Source organism: Sarcophilus harrisii, chromosome 1 (genome assembly GCF_902635505.1).
Source record: "Sarcophilus harrisii chromosome 1, mSarHar1.11, whole genome shotgun sequence".
NCBI classification, from domain to species: Eukaryota; Metazoa; Chordata; class Mammalia; order Dasyuromorphia; family Dasyuridae; genus Sarcophilus; species Sarcophilus harrisii.
This window is the reverse complement of record NC_045426.1, coordinates 474,574,572-474,592,817: the sequence shown is the minus strand read 5'-3', so window position 1 is coordinate 474,592,817 and position 18,246 is coordinate 474,574,572. Positions and strand designations below refer to the sequence as shown.

Sequence of the window (18,246 nt, the reverse complement as noted above, 5' to 3'; positions counted from 1 at the left end):
CTTTGCTGACACAGGTGTTGCAGACTGGAAATGAGATATATTGGAGGCAGAGGGAAGAGGAGAGAGGTCAGACAATGCAGTGGCCTCACAGACAGAAAGGTAAGAGATCAACAACTGCCTCTCAGTCTCCTTGTATCATCCTCTCCCAAGAGGAGATCCATCCTGGATTGGATCTCCAGCAGCCACTGTCAGGTGGCTCCCGTGTATTCCAACATCTCTCCCTTGTATTCCAACAGATGGGGATCTTATTTTTGAAGAACTAAATAAAGAAGATTGGGGTAGGGTGCTTCAAATTCTCATAGCAGATTTTTAGTTCCTAAAGTGACTTTCTTAACCTTGGTTCATGAATCTATTTTTAAAAATGGGAATGGGAATTTCAGTTTACAAAGCTTATTTGTATTATATGATTTATTTTTCTCTTTTTCTGAAAGAGATAAAAACATGTCCTTTAAAGTAAGAGCAGAGGAAAATTTTCCCTATTTTCATTTCAGTTAAGTTCAAATAACTTTAAAATATTTAAACCCTTTTAAGTGCCTAGAGTTGTGCTAGAGTCAGTGGGACATAGAAAATTTAGTTAAACTAATTTTTAATCAAGCACCTACTATTCATAAGGTTTATACTATAAGAGTTATCTAGAAGAATAAAACAAAGTTCCTGTCTACAAAAAGCCTACAATCTGGTGGGGAAAGTGAGATGGGAGAGGAGTTACACTGATAGACAAATATATTGTAAGATGGGCCTTAAGTGTTCTAAGAAAGAACCAAGGGGGGAAAACATTTCTATGGGAAATTGAATGGGAAAACAAACAAATCCAATGTCATAAATATATGTCATGGCCCTTGCTTTCAAAGAATTCACATTTGTGAAGGTGGAGCCAAGATGACAGAGTAAAAGCAAGAATTTGCCTAATCTCTCCTCCAAAATTCTCCAAATTTCTTTAAATAACAACTATAAACAAATGTTAGTGCATCAGAACACCCAAAAAGACTGAGGAGAACATTTTCCAGATGAAGGCAACTTAGAAGTTCAGCAGAAAATGTGGTAATCCAGTATGTAGCCTGGGACCCTGGCCCAGCAATGGCCCAGCCATGGCCTAGCCATGGTCGAGAGCCAACCTCGACCTCTGATCAGTGATAATACTGGTGGCTTCCAGACCTCTCAACTTAGAGACACAAAACAGGAGCAGGAATGTCAGCAGAAAAAGGTCTGTGGAACCTGGGAAGCCAGAATGCACTTCCAGCACAGGCCTGGCCCTAACCCCAGCTTCAGCCAGCTGTGATCCCAGAGTCAGTGCAGCCCAAGTCAGGGATCAAGGGAGCCCCACTCAGGGCTAACGTATTAGATCTTAAAACTAAAAGGTGCAGGGATACACCTAATAGCTCCAGAGCAGAAAAAGAGGGCTTGTGGTCAGATTCCTAGAAGGATTTCTGAAAACAGCTGCGCAAAATCCCTCAAACTTGGGACATTGCACTCTCCACCCTGAAAACAGAGCCCTACCTTACCCAAGAATTAAAATCAGAGTAATAGGCTAGGAAAGTGAGCAGAAAACAAAAAAAAAAAAAAAACCAAAGTTTTGAAAATTATTATGGGCACAAGGAGGATGAAACCACACACTCTGAAGTTTATAACAAAGTCAAAAGTCATACATCCAAAGCCTTCAATGGGTCAGGCCATGCAAGAGCTCAAAAGGGACTTTGAAAATCAAGGAAAAGAGAGATAGGGAAAAATAAGGGAAAGAATTGAGAGAGATGCAAAAGGAAATACAAAAAGTTAATGAGGAGAAGAATGCCTTAAAAAGCAAAATTGGCCAAAAGGGAAAGGAAAATAATTCCTTAAATTTCCTGAGGAAAACAATGCCTTTAAAATTAGAATTGAGCAAATGGAAGCTAATGATTTTATGAGAAATCAAGATACAATAAAACAAAACCAAAAAAATGAAAAAAATAGGAAAAAATATGAAATATCTCATTGGAAAAATAACTGCCTTGGAAAATAGATCCAGGAGATATAATTTAAAAATTATTGGTTTACCTGAAAGTAATGATAAAAAAAAAAGAATGCAGACATCATCTTTCAAGAAATTATCAAGGAAAACTGTCCTGATAGTCTAGCACCAGAGGGTAAAATAGAAATCGATGGGATCCACTGATCACTTCCTAAAACAGATCTCAAAATAAAAACTCCCAGGAATATTATAACCTATTTCTCCGAGCTGCCAGGTCAAGGAGAAAATATTACAAGTATCCAAAAAGAAACAATTTAAGTCCTGTGGTAGTTAGAAGGAGTATATATAGACTCAGGGCACAGATATGAATTGAATACAAAGGGATAATATCTTTTTAAAACATAATGAAATTGACTAGTGAGAAAGGAATATACTGGGAGGAAGAGAGAAAGGAGAAGTAGAATGGTGCAAATTATCTGCCAGAAAAAAGAAACAAGAAAAAGCTTTTACAGTAATTCTCTATTTCTCTATTTTTAACTTAATTTTTCTTGAGAGTTTTTGTTTGCATTAGCATGAGAGACCTATGTTTTCTTTCACAACTTACTTTTACAGAAATGTTTTACATAATTTCAAGTGTGGTTTCTTAAATGTTGGTAGGGGTAAGGGAGAAAACCTATAACTCAAAAGAAACTTAAAAAATTGAAAAAAATCACATTTGCAGGGAAGGCAAAATTTACATTCATGAAAAAAAATGAGGAATTCTTTAAGACAGTTTTAGATTAGGTATAGACAAAGTAAAAACCTCTGTAACTCCTATCTAATGAAAAGGAAGGGAGGGAGCCTTTGGAAGGTTGAGCTTTGTTATTTTATTATAAATAGTCTAAATTTTATCTTATGTCAGATAAGTAGGTTTAGTAGTATTTTTCTGAGACAGGGTTTCCTATTGCTCATTAATTCTGCCCTGCTTCTTTTAGCCTTAAATTTTAGTTTAAACTGTTTATTTCCTTGACTTATTCAGGTCACTGCTAGTTGACTATGTATTTTTTGCTGTTTTTTCTACATTCAGCATATTCCTTGTATTGACATGTCCCATGCAAGTGTATACTTTCTGAAAATAATAATTATCCAATAAACTAGGATAAGGTAAACATATACATACATTTTATACCAATTGCACCAACTCAACCAATAATTTTGCAAACATGTAGGTAGAACATGATACAGTGGCAGGTAAAGCAGTCAATGAAAGCTGGCCAAGGCACTGCTTTTTAAAGACAAAGGCTTCATCCATTCTCCCCAGGATGGTCTGCAGGTAATTCTCTCTGATCTGACCTCTTGCCCTTGTTTGCTATTCCATCCTAAATTTAATACTGTGTTCTCTACATTTAGAACCCATCTTCTAGTTGAACTCAATCATGTAACTCTATAAGATATGAATTGTATATTGAGGTTAATTTCTGTGTAAGGTGTTTGCCTTAAGAAACTGAGTCATTTACACTCACAGGTAAGGGAAGAAAAAAATTCATAAATATATATTTCTTGCACTAAAAATCTTTTTTTTTGGTTGTAATTGGTGAGTTGTATCATATTCTTTGGAGTTTTCTTGTCAAAGATGGTAGAATGGTTTGTCATTTCATTCTCCAGCTCATTTTATGAATGAAGAAACTGAAGCAAACATGATTAAATGATTTCTCTAGGGTCACCCAGCTACTGAAGTTCTGTATTTACATTTGAATTTAGTGCTTCTAACTTCAGGTTTGGCATTTTATTCATTATACCACCTATCTGTCTATTAAAAACCTTGAGAATTAGATTATTCATCCCTTCCCTCTTCATTTCAATCATACTTCTTGAGGAGTTTGAATAAATAAAATCATGGTAAAGAAAAAATATTTTTAAACATTAAAGAGGTCTGAGAAATATTGCTTCAATTTTCAAGGACTCAGTTTCTTAACTTGCAAAATGAGGATGAGATGATTTTTCAGATACTCTCTAGATTTGACTTTTTGTAACAGTTTTTCTTGAAGTTGAAGAATTTTACAATGATTCAAAGAAAATGTATGTGTGTGTGTGTATAAAACACTGGGTGCTAGAATGTGTGATATGACTAGTTTTGAAGAACAATCACAAACTAAGGGGGAAGGAACTACATAAATTATTTCCTTAACAAACTATGTCATCAAAAACACAATAACTTGATTCTTTTTCTTCTCATATCATAGCCAAGTCTAAGATTTTTATTTAAGTAAATCACAACTGAGAGAATGTTTATAAAAACTCACACCTGTGATGCAGAATTCTAATGTACTTATTTTAGAAAATTGCTTTTTATAGCTGCTTTGCTAAATTATTTTATTTAAAAAAAAACCTTTCTGACATACTACTACTATTGACTTTCAGATATAATAGAAAAGCTACAATCAAACAAGAATAAGTTTCAAATTGCACTGATGAGCATTTTGGCAAACTTGATTTCATGATAATCACTGGCAATATAGAAAACAGTTCTAAAGCCTAGTTATAAAACAGACTAAATGATGAAATCTGTTGTCCCCCACTCTCTGAACAAGTTAGAATCAGAGCTAGAATTGGATGATTTAAATCCTAGGCTCATTCTACTAACTCACATTTATTTCTCTGGACTTAGTCAATTTGAAACCCATGTCCCAGCTGACTTTGCAAACACCAGTCACTTGAACTATTGTACCTGAAAGGCACTCTTATAATTGTGAAAACTTCCCTATAATACTTGAAACTGGCATGACAGTCTATTCAACATACTCACTTTAAACTGATTAGTTAAGATCTTCCCAATATAATGGTACCATACAAATAATTCATGTCAATGGATTTGAAAAAATGAAAAGTATGGTAATGTTTTGCTCTGCTTGCAAAAATAATAATTAAAATTACTTATGGGTTATGGCTGATACATTCAAAAGCATACTTCATATTAAGAAAAAAACTTGTGAACACTGATAATGCTATATTTTGGATTGTTTTGTTGTGTTCCTATCCACTCTATGAAGATCTCCAGTAGTTTCTAAGATTGTTCTTTCAGTTTTCAATCCAAACTTCAATGATGCTAGAATGCCTTTGGTAATCATCCAGCCAGATTTAGTGCTATAATGTTAGAGACTTTCTTAGCAGTTTTAATATACAAACCTCTGTAAGATTAGGACTTAATCCAGGGTTATTTGTTCTAATTCTACTTTAACTTAATATTTATTTCTTATAAACTAGACATGTACCACTTTCACCTTGAATTATTATTGAATGACTCAAAAGGGTATTGACTAATTTGATATCATTTAATTGGGTTAGTTAAAAGATAAAATAAACTAGTATGGCTAATTAAAATTAATATGGATTCTTTGTTGACACTGGAAATTATTGTTGTTTTTCTTCCTTCTTGAGTAGTGAAAGACCCAGATGGATTTCTTCATCTATAATTGGTTTTAATTCTTTAAAGTGGATAGGTCTCCCACAGTCAAAATTCATGTATTGAATGGGGAAAGGGAGAGGTGTTAAAACTATTTCTTAGCAGAAGTTTGTGTCCAGGGGAGAATATTATTTAAATTAATGAAGACATTAAAATTCTAAAATTTCTTTCCACTCTGCTAGCCAATGTCAAATGTAATATTTATGGTTCACTGTTTCCTTTCTTCTAGCCCTTATCTAATTCAAGAGTCCACAAAATTTTAATTCTACTTTATGAACTTTATGATAATGAAGAATCTTAAGTACAATTGGATTTTGAACCCATGGTTTCAAAAGGACACAAATTTGGGACATCTGAAGACTATTTGAAGGAAATCATATGCTTAGCTTGAAGAAAAAAAGATTAATAGAAGATAAACTCATTATTTTCAATTCTTAAAGGGTGTCTGTCATTTGGAAAAGGAACAGGGAGATTATAGAGGCAACTCATTGTCTTATGAGTTAAAATTTTAGTATGATCATTTACATCTCAGAAATCACCAAATGTTACAAATAATGGCTTGATTTTTTTTTTGTTATTTTTGTTATCATTTTGACTGTCTAGATTTTAAAAAGTTATGGGAAAAGTCTTAATGCAGATTGTCTATTGGTGTGTTGAAGAAACATTTTTTTCCCTCAGAGAGTTAGTTGCTGAACATTTACCAGCATACTTCTAAAGAGGGATTACATTAATTCAATTTGTTCTCAGAGGACAGAGCTACAAGTAAGAGATAGATATTATAGGGAAACATCTCAATTCTATGCAACAAAATATTTCCAAGTAAAGCAAAATATCTTGCTGAAATCTATAAGAGGCTCTTTGTCTATAAGTTTAAGACTCTGTTAATAGAGGCAACTTGGAGTTAGCCTAATTAATAGTACAGTGAATAATATAGTATGGAACTGGCCCTAAAGGCAGAAAGGCAGAAAGAATTGAATTTAAAATTCTCCCTAAGACACTTGCTAGCTGTGTGACCCTGGATCAATTAGTCAACTTCTATCTGCCTCAGTTTTTCTTAAATATAAAATAGGAATAATAATAGCACCTATTTCCCAGGTTTATTGTGATGATAAACTGAGATTATATTTGTTTTTTATTAAAGCTTTTCATTTTTCAAAACATATGCATGGATAATTCTGCAACACCTTGTGTTCCAATTCCCCCTCCCTTCTTACCCTCCTCCCCTAGATGGCAATTAGTCTAATATATGTTAAACATGGTAGACATAAGTGTTATTATTATCCTCATTATTTCAGATAAGGAAACTGAGGCATACAGAAATTAAATGACTTACTCAGGGTGACAAAGCTAGTAAATGTCTGAGATGGAATTTGAATTCAATTGCTTCTGATTCCATAGACTCTAACCATGGTGGCAGATTTTTTTTTTTAAGGGGGGGAAGGTATTTAATTGAATACATTACAAAGACTATTCTGAGAAGTAGTTCATAGACTTCACCAGATTACTAAACAAAATAACACAAGAAGATGAAGAACCCTTAATCTAGATGTACCTTGACATAGGTGAAGTCATGAAGACTTGAGTTTGAATCCTCTATCGGATGCTCTCTGTTCTTAGATGGTGATTGGGCAAATTCTTTAACCTCCATCTTTGTTTCAAGATCTTTGTGAATGAAATAGATATAATAATGACATCTAATTGCTGGAATAAATGAGAGAATAAAAATTACACATCTGTATATCTATCAGCTATTTTCTATTTATCTTAAAAATACTCATTAAACAAGCATCAAATGTTTGTTTTTTTTTTTTTTTCCCAAATCATATCCTGATTCTGTGTAATGCATCAGTCCCAAGTTCTCTACAGACTTCTTTTTAAAAGCCTAATCATGAGTTTGAAAGTTTGAAAGTTTTGAAGGGAAAACTTGGTGACTGAGAAAGAATTATAGTAGCAACTAAATACATTTTATCTCTGAGTGACTATTATAGATTCACTGACCTACTCCTTAGAAATTTTGTCTTAGAATAATTTAAAAAAAGATAAGCAAAATTTTTCTTTCCCTCAAATCTAACAGGCGAATGACATTTGGGACCTTTTCAACAGAGACACATTGTCTGAATGTGAAGAACTTAGGAATGACACCTATTGCCAGAGAATAGTTTCTAGTTTCTAGAGGGGGATTTCCAGCTCAGAAAAATTTAATTCTTTTAATTCCCTCCCTCCCCCAGGGTAATTTTGTGGTTTTTTAGAGCCAATAACTGTGTTAGATGATAACTCTAGCTTCACCCAATTGTTTGCACTCGACTCTTCATATGAATTCCCATAAGGCCCCATAAGCTCTTTTTTTCCCCATGTCACTACATGAATGGCTACTTGCTCTCCCACAGAGCCTGTTTACTAATCCAGCCACATGTGAGGCATGCTCCATCCCTGCTCTGTACCTATTCTATACCCTGACATGGATCACCTTAGGGCCATGCTTTTGTTCTTTGTTTAGCACATTATTCCTATTGTGTAATGTCATGGATACTGATGATGTCACATAAATATTGAGTAATAATTTAGATACTGGAAGAGGGCATTCATTTAGATATTGGAAAAGACATTAGTCAAATATATTAAAAAGGGAAAAATAGAAGGAAATAGATTTACTTGCTCAATATATGAAAACAGAAAATGTACGAAAGCATAACTACATATGTGTGCATATATATGTTTTTTCTCTTCTTTTTGGTAGTCTTGAGGATTACAGAAATTCCTTTTTTATTATTATAGCTTTTTATTGGCAAAACATATGCATGGGTAATTTTTTTTAACATTGATCCTTGCAAACACTTTTGTTCCAACTTTTCCCCTCCTTCCCTCCATCCAGTCCCCTAGATGGCAGGCAGTCCCATACATGTTAAATAAAGTAGGTTAAATGCTATATATGTGTACATATTTATACAGTTCTCTTGTTGCACAAGAAAAATCAGATTTAGAAAGGTAAAAATAACCTGAGAAGAAAAAGAAAAATGCAAGCAAACAACAACAGAAAGAGTGCAAATGCTATGTTGTGGTCTACACTCATTTCTCAGTCTTCTTTCTCTAAGTGTAGCTGGTTGTTCATCACTGATCATTTGGAACTGAATTGGATCCTCTCATTGCTGAAAATAGCCACTTCCGTCAAAATTGATCCTCATATAGTATTATTGTTGAAGTGTATAATGATCTCTTGGTTCTGCTCATTTCACTTAGCAACAGTTCATGTAAGTCTCTCCAAGCCTCTCTGTATTCATCCTGCTGGTCGTTTCTTATAGAACAATAATATTCCATAACATCCATATACCATAACTTACTTAGTCATTCTCCAATTGTATAGTTCTCCCTCACTTAAATCCAATTCCTTGGCATATTATGGCATCATTTCTCTGATGTCATGGTCTTCCTCAAGAACAAAGAACAAACAATATCCCCAGAATATAGCACTGTGTCTGACATATATTTAGTGCTTAATAAATACTTGTTGACTGACTATCTTAGTTTCTTTGCATCTCATGCTTTCTCATTAAAGTGAAGAGATTGGATTAAATGGCCTCTATATTTCCTGTCAGTTCTAAAACTATGAGTCTCATAAAATTGTACATATTAACTTGTTAGATCTTTTGATTCAATTCAGGCTAGTTGGAGAAATAAAGACAAAAATTACAGAAAGAAAGAAGGAAAGACTATACCTGTTCTGAAAGGAGCTTACCTTGGGATCTCCAACATGTAAGAGAAAAGTAAATAGAAGATAATTTGAGGAGAATGAGAACAGTCACAACTAAGGAAATCATGAAATAAGATTCTTTTGTTTTTGTTTTTGTTTTTATTTTTAGCTTGTGGACTTTGTATTAAAGGTAGATAGGGGAAATGAAACTGATTTTAAACTACTAACAGATTTATTTACTTAAGAAAAATACTTCTTGAAAGATATGGATCCTGAGACTTTGAATAAAACCCCGGTGAAATATTAACTAAATATATTGCAACAATTTATTTTTTGACTGAGGCAGTGGGGGTCAATTGGCTTACCTAGGGTCACATGACTAGGATGTGTTAAGTGTCTGAGGCAAGATTTGAATTCAGGTCCTCCTGACTTCAGGGCCGATGTTCTACCCACTGCACCATCTAACTGCCCCATGAAATAGGATTCTTGAAGAAGGTTCTAAAGAGAAGTGTTCTGGTATTTTTTATGCCATTTTATTTAGGCTGTTAATAGCATTGTTTGTATTTCCTTTGATTCTCTAGTCCTGTTGAACATTTCATTCTCCTTTTCCTCTTCATGTGGTGTTAGATTCCAGCACTTTCTACTTCTCTTTTCAATTTCCTCTGGTCTTTTCCATTTCAGTGTTTTGTCACAGTGACAAAGAGACAGAGAGAAGATTGCCGTTAACACCCAAAGAAGAAATAGTGACAGTGGTTCAGTGGTTTCTTGTCTTCGTGTTATCCCTTCCAAAGAAATCTAGTAAGAGAATGGATATTTGAGAAGGCCAACTCAAGAATTAAGAAAATGGGAGAAAGAACAGGCAATTACTAGTTAGAAGTTGGAGTCATGCTTTGACAAATTGCTAATTGTGTCAGGGGTGATAGGGAGATGAGAAACTATACCACATTTTAAAAGTGAATCCATTTTATCTCCCTGAGGAGGAAAAAAAACTCAATGAAGATATGTTATGGAAAACTCTCCAGTAGGCAGTTAACTTGGCTTCTGTTTACCCCTTGCCTCATGTCAGGCTTTAATGTCTTCAGACTCCTAGGACCCAATTTATAGATGGATATTGCCTAGCTGCACAGGACAATCCTAGCACTAGCAAGGAAGTGTTTTATTTCCTGAAGCATTCACAAATGTATGAAAATATGGTTAAAAGTAACAAATGGGACATGAAGGAATTATAAAAAATAGATATAGTAGTTTTAACTATTTTAATTTGAAGTAGTATGATACTTCAGAAAAAGTGTTGGATCTGGCTTAAGTGCATCTGAGTTCATATTTTTCCTCTACCACTTAACACTTTTGCCAAACACATTTGGAAGTAAGTCCTAATTTCCTGGCCTCAGTTTCTTCATCTAAAAAGTGAAGGGGTTGGACTAGGTGACTTCTAGGTCTCTTCCAAATACAAATTATTCTGTGGTGATTCTGGGAGTATAAAAAAGAATGCTGAATAGAGTTCATAAAAATGTTATGAATTAGGGGGAATTGGGTTATAGTTCAAAATGGAGTTTTAGATTAATTAAATTAATTAATTCTAAAATTTAAAGTTTCAAAATTTCAAAGTGGAGAAATACCTGGATTTCAAAAGAACAGCTCTAATGCTAGCACCTTCTTAATTCAATTCGATGTTGGGACATAAATGAGGCACTCATAAGTCATTAAATATTTAACACAAAGTTTGCAGTTCATTCACATCCAACTCTTCTTAATCTCATGGACTATGATACTGATATTGCTCATGTGGTTTTCTTGTCATTTTATGCCACAGTTCTCTTTTGTTGTCCTGACCCAGTTTCCCTAATTATCCTGACCCAGTCCTGACTCAGGTTCCCTAATTGTTCTGCTTGAGTTTATAATTTTCTGCTCAGTCCTACATAATTACTCCTCCCTCTTTATCAGAATATTTGATAAGGATAAAAGATCTTACGTTTTAGAATATCAGAATGCTTCTCCCCATCCCAAGCTATCAGAATGTCAGATACCATCTCATCAAGATGCCTCTCCCCATTATGTCATCCCATCTCTGGTGGATCATCCCGCCCTATCAGAGTCCTGTTCCCACTCTCAGCACCCTGACCTCGCCACTGCCTCAGTCTACCCCTTGAGTCTGAGCCATATGTATATATGTCATTGAGAACTCACCTTGTTTGCTAGATTCTTGGAGACGATAGTCTCATTCAGCCCTGGGACCAAACCATGGATCCATTTGGTCCCAGTAAATCTCTCTCTTTTAAATAAATTATTAAATACTCTCTAATCTCTCATCTTGCCTCAGTTTCTCCGGCATTATAATCAAAGATCCTGGAATGGGTTGCTATTTCCTTCTCCAGTAGATTAAGGCAAACAGATTCTAACTGCCTTAGTGCATGTAAATTCATACACATAAATTGCTATTTGTCCAGAGTCATACAGGTAATAAATGTCTGAAGTCATTTTTGAACTCAGGTCTTACCTGACTCCAGACCCATTGAATCATTTTGCTGCCAAAGTAAGAATAATGCTTTACTCTGCCTTAAAACAATAAGGATATGCAGTAAAGATACATATAATGGTACTCAGCTTGTTTAAGAACAGTAAGTTCACATCTAAATGGAAGAAGAATTTCTGATCAGTGTGGCAAAATAAAGTGAATTGTTCCAATGATTCTAGTTTTCATATAGTTCCAGGAATTTTTATGCTCTTATTTGACTAGGAAGCTGCAATAGGGAAAGTTGGGAACAATCAAGTACCAGGGACAAATTTTTTTCCTAGGCCTATCCCATGTTGAGGGGAAGGAGGGACCATGGAAGGAACCAACAACAGGGAAGCCAACATCAATCATGTAGGACAATCAGATCCAGCTTAGTCTTATTTACAGGCAAAGTCTCTCCCATGTTGTGGGTGTAAAGAAAAGAGTTAGTCAGGGAAATGCTTGGACTATCATACCAGAAAGTCAGTGAGCTGTAGTAGAAGGAATACTTGTTTTTGAGTCAGAAGGTCTGATTCTATTACTTACTAGCTGTGTGATCATGTACTTGTCTGTAAGCTTCAATTTTCTTATCTGTAAGCTGAGAGGATAATAATATTTATGTTGTCTTGTGAAGAGCAAATGGAATATTGCATGTTGAGTAATTCATATATGTGAAACATTGACCTCTCCAAAATTCTCCCACAAATATAAATAATACAGATATTGCTTCATAGGAAATTGTGAGTAGCAGAAATAATTCAAATAAAGCAGTTCTCTTTAGAAGACAACTTGGGAAGACCTAAAAAGACAACCTCTGGAAATAGAGGTTTGGCTCTGGTTTGAAGTGCAAAAGCCTCCAGGTAGGTTCCACTGGACCAACAAACAACAAGCCCTGGGGGCAGTTAGCAGGCTCAGCTTCTGGAACTGAGTGGAAGAAAACTGAAAGACCCTCCACTGTTGTGGGGAGGCCAGGCCTAGTTGAGCTAACCAGATTGATCCCAGACAATGGCTGTGGATGAGGACTAAGCACAAACTTGAGGAATACAACAGCAGAGGGATGCGGACTCTGCTGTCTGTGGGTACTTGCAGAAGAATAGAGTACCTTGTTTGGTTATGATTCTATGGCAGCTGGGTGAGCTGAAATTTGTGGCCCCAAAAGGGACCACAAAGAGCCAGAGTGTTTGCAGTGACTATGTGGTGAGGGCTCTAGCCATGGTTCAGAAGAGGAAAGGAGTACCAAAGACTGGGCTCCCATCTAGAGTTTACATACAGTATGTAAAACCTAAAAGCTGAAGCATCATTTCCCACAACTCAATACTAAAAAAAAATAGCAATGAGTAAACAAAAGAGAAAGAGCCTGAACCATAGATAGCTGCTAGCATGGAGTCAGAGAAGATGGGATACTTAGAAGATAACGAAGCTTTAAAAAGACATTCCTTCTTCAAGGAAAAAATATCAAATGGTCATAAGAGTTCTTGGAAAAGCTTAAAAAGGACTTTAAAAATCAAATGATAGAGACTGAGGAAAAATTAGGGGGAAAATCAGTATGGGAAAAATAAAAAAAATTATGAAAAGAAAGCTAGTCAACTGGAAGAAGAAAATAAAAAAAAAAGAAAAAATAACTTTAAAAACTAGAATTGAGCAAGATGAATCTAATTATAAAACACCAAGAAATAATAAAACAAAATTAAAAGAAGGAAAAAATAGAAGGGGATGTTAAATATCTCATTAGAAAAACAACTGATCTGGAGGACAGATTGAGGAGAGACAATATAAGAATTGTTGGTTATGATTAAGAAAAGAGTCTAGATACAATACTATAAGAAATTATTAAGTAAAGTCACCCTGAAGCACTAGAACAAGAGGGTAAAATATAAATAGAAAAACATTCATCAATTACCACCAGAAAGGGATTCTAAGATAAAAACTTACAGGAATATCATAGCCAAGTTTTGGAACTTCCAAGTTAAAGAGAAAATGTTACCAACAACAAGAATCAATCAATGAATATACTGTGGAGTTACATTCAAGATAACACAAGATCTAGCAGTTTCTACTTTAAAAGATTGAACATCATATTTCAAAGAACAAAGGATCTGGGCTTGTAACCAAGAATAACTTAGCCAGCAAAGCTGAGTATAATCCTGATTGAAAAGAAAAAAGGTCATTAATGAACTGGAAGACTTTGCAGATGATATGATGATACACTTAGAATCCTAGAGAATCAACTACAAAACTACTTGAAATAATTAACAACTTTAATAAAGTAGCAGGATATAAAATAAATGCAAATAAATCATCAGAATTTTTATATAGCATTAATAAAATCCTGCAAGAAGAAGATAGTAAGAGATACTCTTAAAAATTGTAAACAGTATAAAATACCTGAGAAGATACCTGCCAGAGTAAATCCAAGAATTACATGAACATAATTATAAAACACTCTCTGTATAAATCAAATCATATTTAGAAATAGTAATTGTTCATGGATAGATAAGGTCAATAGTATAAAAATGAGATTTTTTACCTAATTAATTATTCAATGCTATTCCAAGTATATTAACAAAATATTACTGGATTAGAAAAAATAATAACAGAATTCATTTGTAAGAAGAAATGATCAAGAATTTCAATGAAACTTATAAAAATGTGAAAGAAGGAGGCTTAGTAGTTTCAGATTTTAAACTATAAGGTAGTGTTTATCAAAATGTATCTGGTACTGGATAAGAAATAGAAAGGTAGATCAATGGAGCATGGTAGATTTACAATACACAGTAGAGTAAATGCTTATAGGAACCCTGTATTTGACAAATATAAACTCCTGAAATTTGAGTATAAGCATTCATTATTTGGTAAAAAAAAAAATTGTTGTAAAAGCTGCAAAGCAATCTGGCAGAATTTGGGCATAGAGCAATATTTACACCATTTAACAAGACAAAGCCAAAATGGGTACCTGATTTAGATATACAGGGAGATATCAAAAAAGATCAGAAAAACATGGAATATATTAACTTATAAATATGAGACTTATAGATAGGAGAACAACTATTTATAAACAAGAGATAGCATTGTAAATTGTGAAATAGATAAATTTGATTACATTAAATTAAAAAGATTTTTATACAAATAAAACCAATGTAGCTATAATTAGAAATAAAGCACAAAATTGGGGAAATATTTTATAGACAGTCTGTTGGATAAAGGTCTCATTTTCATACATAAAAAAATTTGTCAACTTTATAAGAATATGACTCATTCCCCAATTGATAAATGGTCAAAGGATACGAATAAGTAGTTTTTCAATGAAGAAACCAAAATTATATTTAGTCATATTTAAAAAAAATACTTCTACATGGACATTGATTAGAAAAATGCAAATTAAAACAACTTTGAGATATCTTTCACCATCAGATTTGGCTAAGATGATGAATATCCTTTAATAAATTTTAAAAAACCAGCAGAGAACAAAAAAAAAAAACTTAGGAGGACAAGCAGGGTAGCTTTGAAAACAATCTGTAGTATTTATTACATAGTTGTTTTTGTAAGTACAGTCTGAAATGAAAATTCATGGTATAATGTTGAATTTTCCCTTTATGTTGTGCAGTGCACATGGAAATTTTCTTTTCTTTTGATTTATTTTGTATTTTTGTTAATGTATCCTATATCATGTGGGAAGGAGGTGTCTCTCTAATTCTTCACTGATAAACATCTTTATTTCCTTCAATTATAGCTAAATAGAAAGTATGTTCTAAATAGAAAATATATTCTAAACCTAAATCAACAGTATTTTTATTCTAAGAATCAGAGTTCTATTAACCTCCCTTTCTTTCTCTATAGGAGAATTCTTATTGACCTTTAGGGAGAACTAGATTAAGAGGAATAAGGAAAGAAGTTTCTACTTTCAGCAATAGCTTTACTAAAGGCCACATATTTTCTGGTACATACTCCTGACACCTTTGTATTTTAGATAATGAGTTTCTTAAAAGCAGTCTTAGTTTTGCTATATGTATCATGCTTTGGAATAATTTTATAAATGTTATCTAATGGGGATTTACTTTAGAAATAAGGGAACTAAGATTCCTGAAGATGAAGTTATTTGGCTAGGGAAATATAACTAGAAACAATATTTTAGGGGTGGTATTTGAACTTAAATCTTCTAGACTCCAAGTCCAGTCATCTCTCTAATATGTTACCCAGCTCTTTCTTGAATAAGAAAATAGTAGTTCCTCTCTTCTATATACTCAGAAGACCACACTTCAAGTACTGTTTTCAGTTTTGGATGCCTCAGTGTAAGATATATGTTGATGAACATCTAGAGGAAAGCAAGTACATGATGAAGGCTATACCACATGAAGATAGGTTGAGGAAACCAGAAATGTTTAGTTCAGAGAAGAGAATAGTTTGAAAGAAGAGGTATGTTATATTTGTCTTTAAATATTTGAAAGCTTGTCATGTGGATACAGGATTAGGTCTGTTTTATTTGCCCCCAAACAGCAGAATCAGGAGCAGTGAGTGGAAGTTGAAACAGAACAATTTGTGCTTGATATTTGGAAAAACTTCCTAACAATTCCTAAAGTAGAATGTGCTTGTTAGGTTTCCTCTCAGAGGTTTTAAATAAATGAATGAATGAAAAATCATTTATTAAGCATTTACTGTGTATAAAGTACTACTTAAGTGATAGGGAAACAAACTAAAAGACAAGGCATTTCCTGTTTTCAAGAAACCCACTTTTTAATAGGTAAAGACAACATTTAGGAAATATCTTTTGTAGGTGAGATGAAAGGCACCACTTGTCCTTTAGGTGAAGCAATAAATATATATATAGTAATATATATTCCTTAATGTTATTTTAATTGATAAAATTATAGCCATTTCTTTCAAATGTTGCACAATTTCGAGATGAGAAGAGCTGATGACCATTTGTCAGATGTATTTAATGTAGATTTTGGTAGGGAAAAGAGGATGGCATGAGGAAAATAAATGGTCAATGAAATCCTAAATTCTATGATTCTATATAGAGATTATCAGTTAGAAGTAAAACCAAATGTCTATGATTTCTTGATTTCTGCCAAAAGAAAAAAAATGGGACAAAGGAAGAATACCACTAAAATCAAGAGAGAGTACATGGCTTATAGACTTGTAATGCTGAGCAGATAAACATGCATTCCCAGAAAAAAAAAAAAAAAAAAAAAAAAAAAAAAAACCTTGGGCTACCAGAGGGCATGAAACAAATACCTGAGGTTTCCAGGGCTATTGCCTCAGAACAGGGCTGAAATTTCTCTTTCATTCCAAGATTTTTAAATTTGCCCAAAGATGTAATAATAATAATATTAAAAAAGCATGAAGGGCCAAGGAAAAGGTATAATGGTTTGCAATGGGCAAACAGTTCTTTAGGGGAATCATGTTAAAATGCTGGGCAGATAAAGAAATAAACAAAGTCTCTGCTGTCTCCTTGTCCCCAGAGTGATGGAAGGGTCCATATTCCTGGCTGAATTTTGGCTCCTGTATGTCCAGGCCAACAATTAGAAATGATACTTTTTTATTCTCTTCTCTAACCTTCCAATTATCCCTTTCAATGTTTAAACAGGGTGGTAGAAATGTTACTTTCCCCACAATGGTTTTATGTTTGCCAAGGAAAATACAATTTGACATTTCCCCAGAATAACGGTTTATTCAAGAAGTAACAGAGAGAGAGAGAGAGAGAGAGAGAGAGAGAGAGAGAGAGAGAGAGGAAAAAAATTGAGAAAGGAAGGCAAAGATGAAGTTCAGGCAAAGATCATATTGATAATGTAGAAAACTCAGAAAGAAATTTAGTAGACACCTCTTGCCATGACCCAAAACTTTGTTAAATTCATCTCATCAGAAGGCATATGATCATGAGGATGATAATACTGTTCCTCAATCATTGCATGATGTAATTAGGATCCCTAGCCCTGGCATGTTATTTGACAGAAGTGAGCTGGCTGAGCAAGGAACAACTCATTGTTATTTCTCCCCATCTGAAAGACACATCTCTCTCTGTCAGATAAGAGTCACCCATGGAGAATACCATTCATGTTAGGCCATGCTCACAGGAAAAGGACATGAATACAAGGCTTGCTCTCATTTCACCTCATCCTAGTGAGCAGATGTCATCATCTGATAGCTCACCAGAGGCCTTTCCCTTTCCCTAATTTCCGAGGAGAGTCATGGTATATTTTGAGACTTTTATTTGGGGAGTGCTCTATATTTTTGCTCGTGTTGTTATGCACAGCAGAGATTCATTCTTTCCTTTGTTCCTTTAGGAAAGAGAGATGTGACATATTATCTTTTCATTAGTATAGGGCTTCTTAACGTTTTGTATCATAGATCTCTTTGGCAATCTGATAAAGCCTATAGTCTACTTCTCAGAAAAATGTTGTCAAATGCATAAAAAATACATAGATTTACCAAGAAAATCAGGCATGGTAAAATACAGTTATTAACATATAATAGTTTTTTATTTCCAAAATATATGTGAAGATAGTTTTCAACATTCACCCCTGCAAAACCTTGTGTTCCCATATATATATATATATATATATATTCACAATTATCATGCTGCACAAGAAAAAATCAGATCAAAAGAAAAAAATGAGAAAGAAAAGAAAGAGCAAGCAGAATACAACAAAAAAGGTGGGAAAACTATGTTGTGATCC

General features: G+C 33.9%; 1 long non-coding RNA gene across 1 annotated transcript in view; it reads left to right on the top strand.

The window, feature by feature from the left end:
• The window catches only part of LOC116420584, a 189,819-nt gene that overhangs the window by 170,150 nt on the left and 1,423 nt on the right, over positions 1-18,246 (top strand). The gene's annotated exons all lie outside the window — the stretch shown is intronic.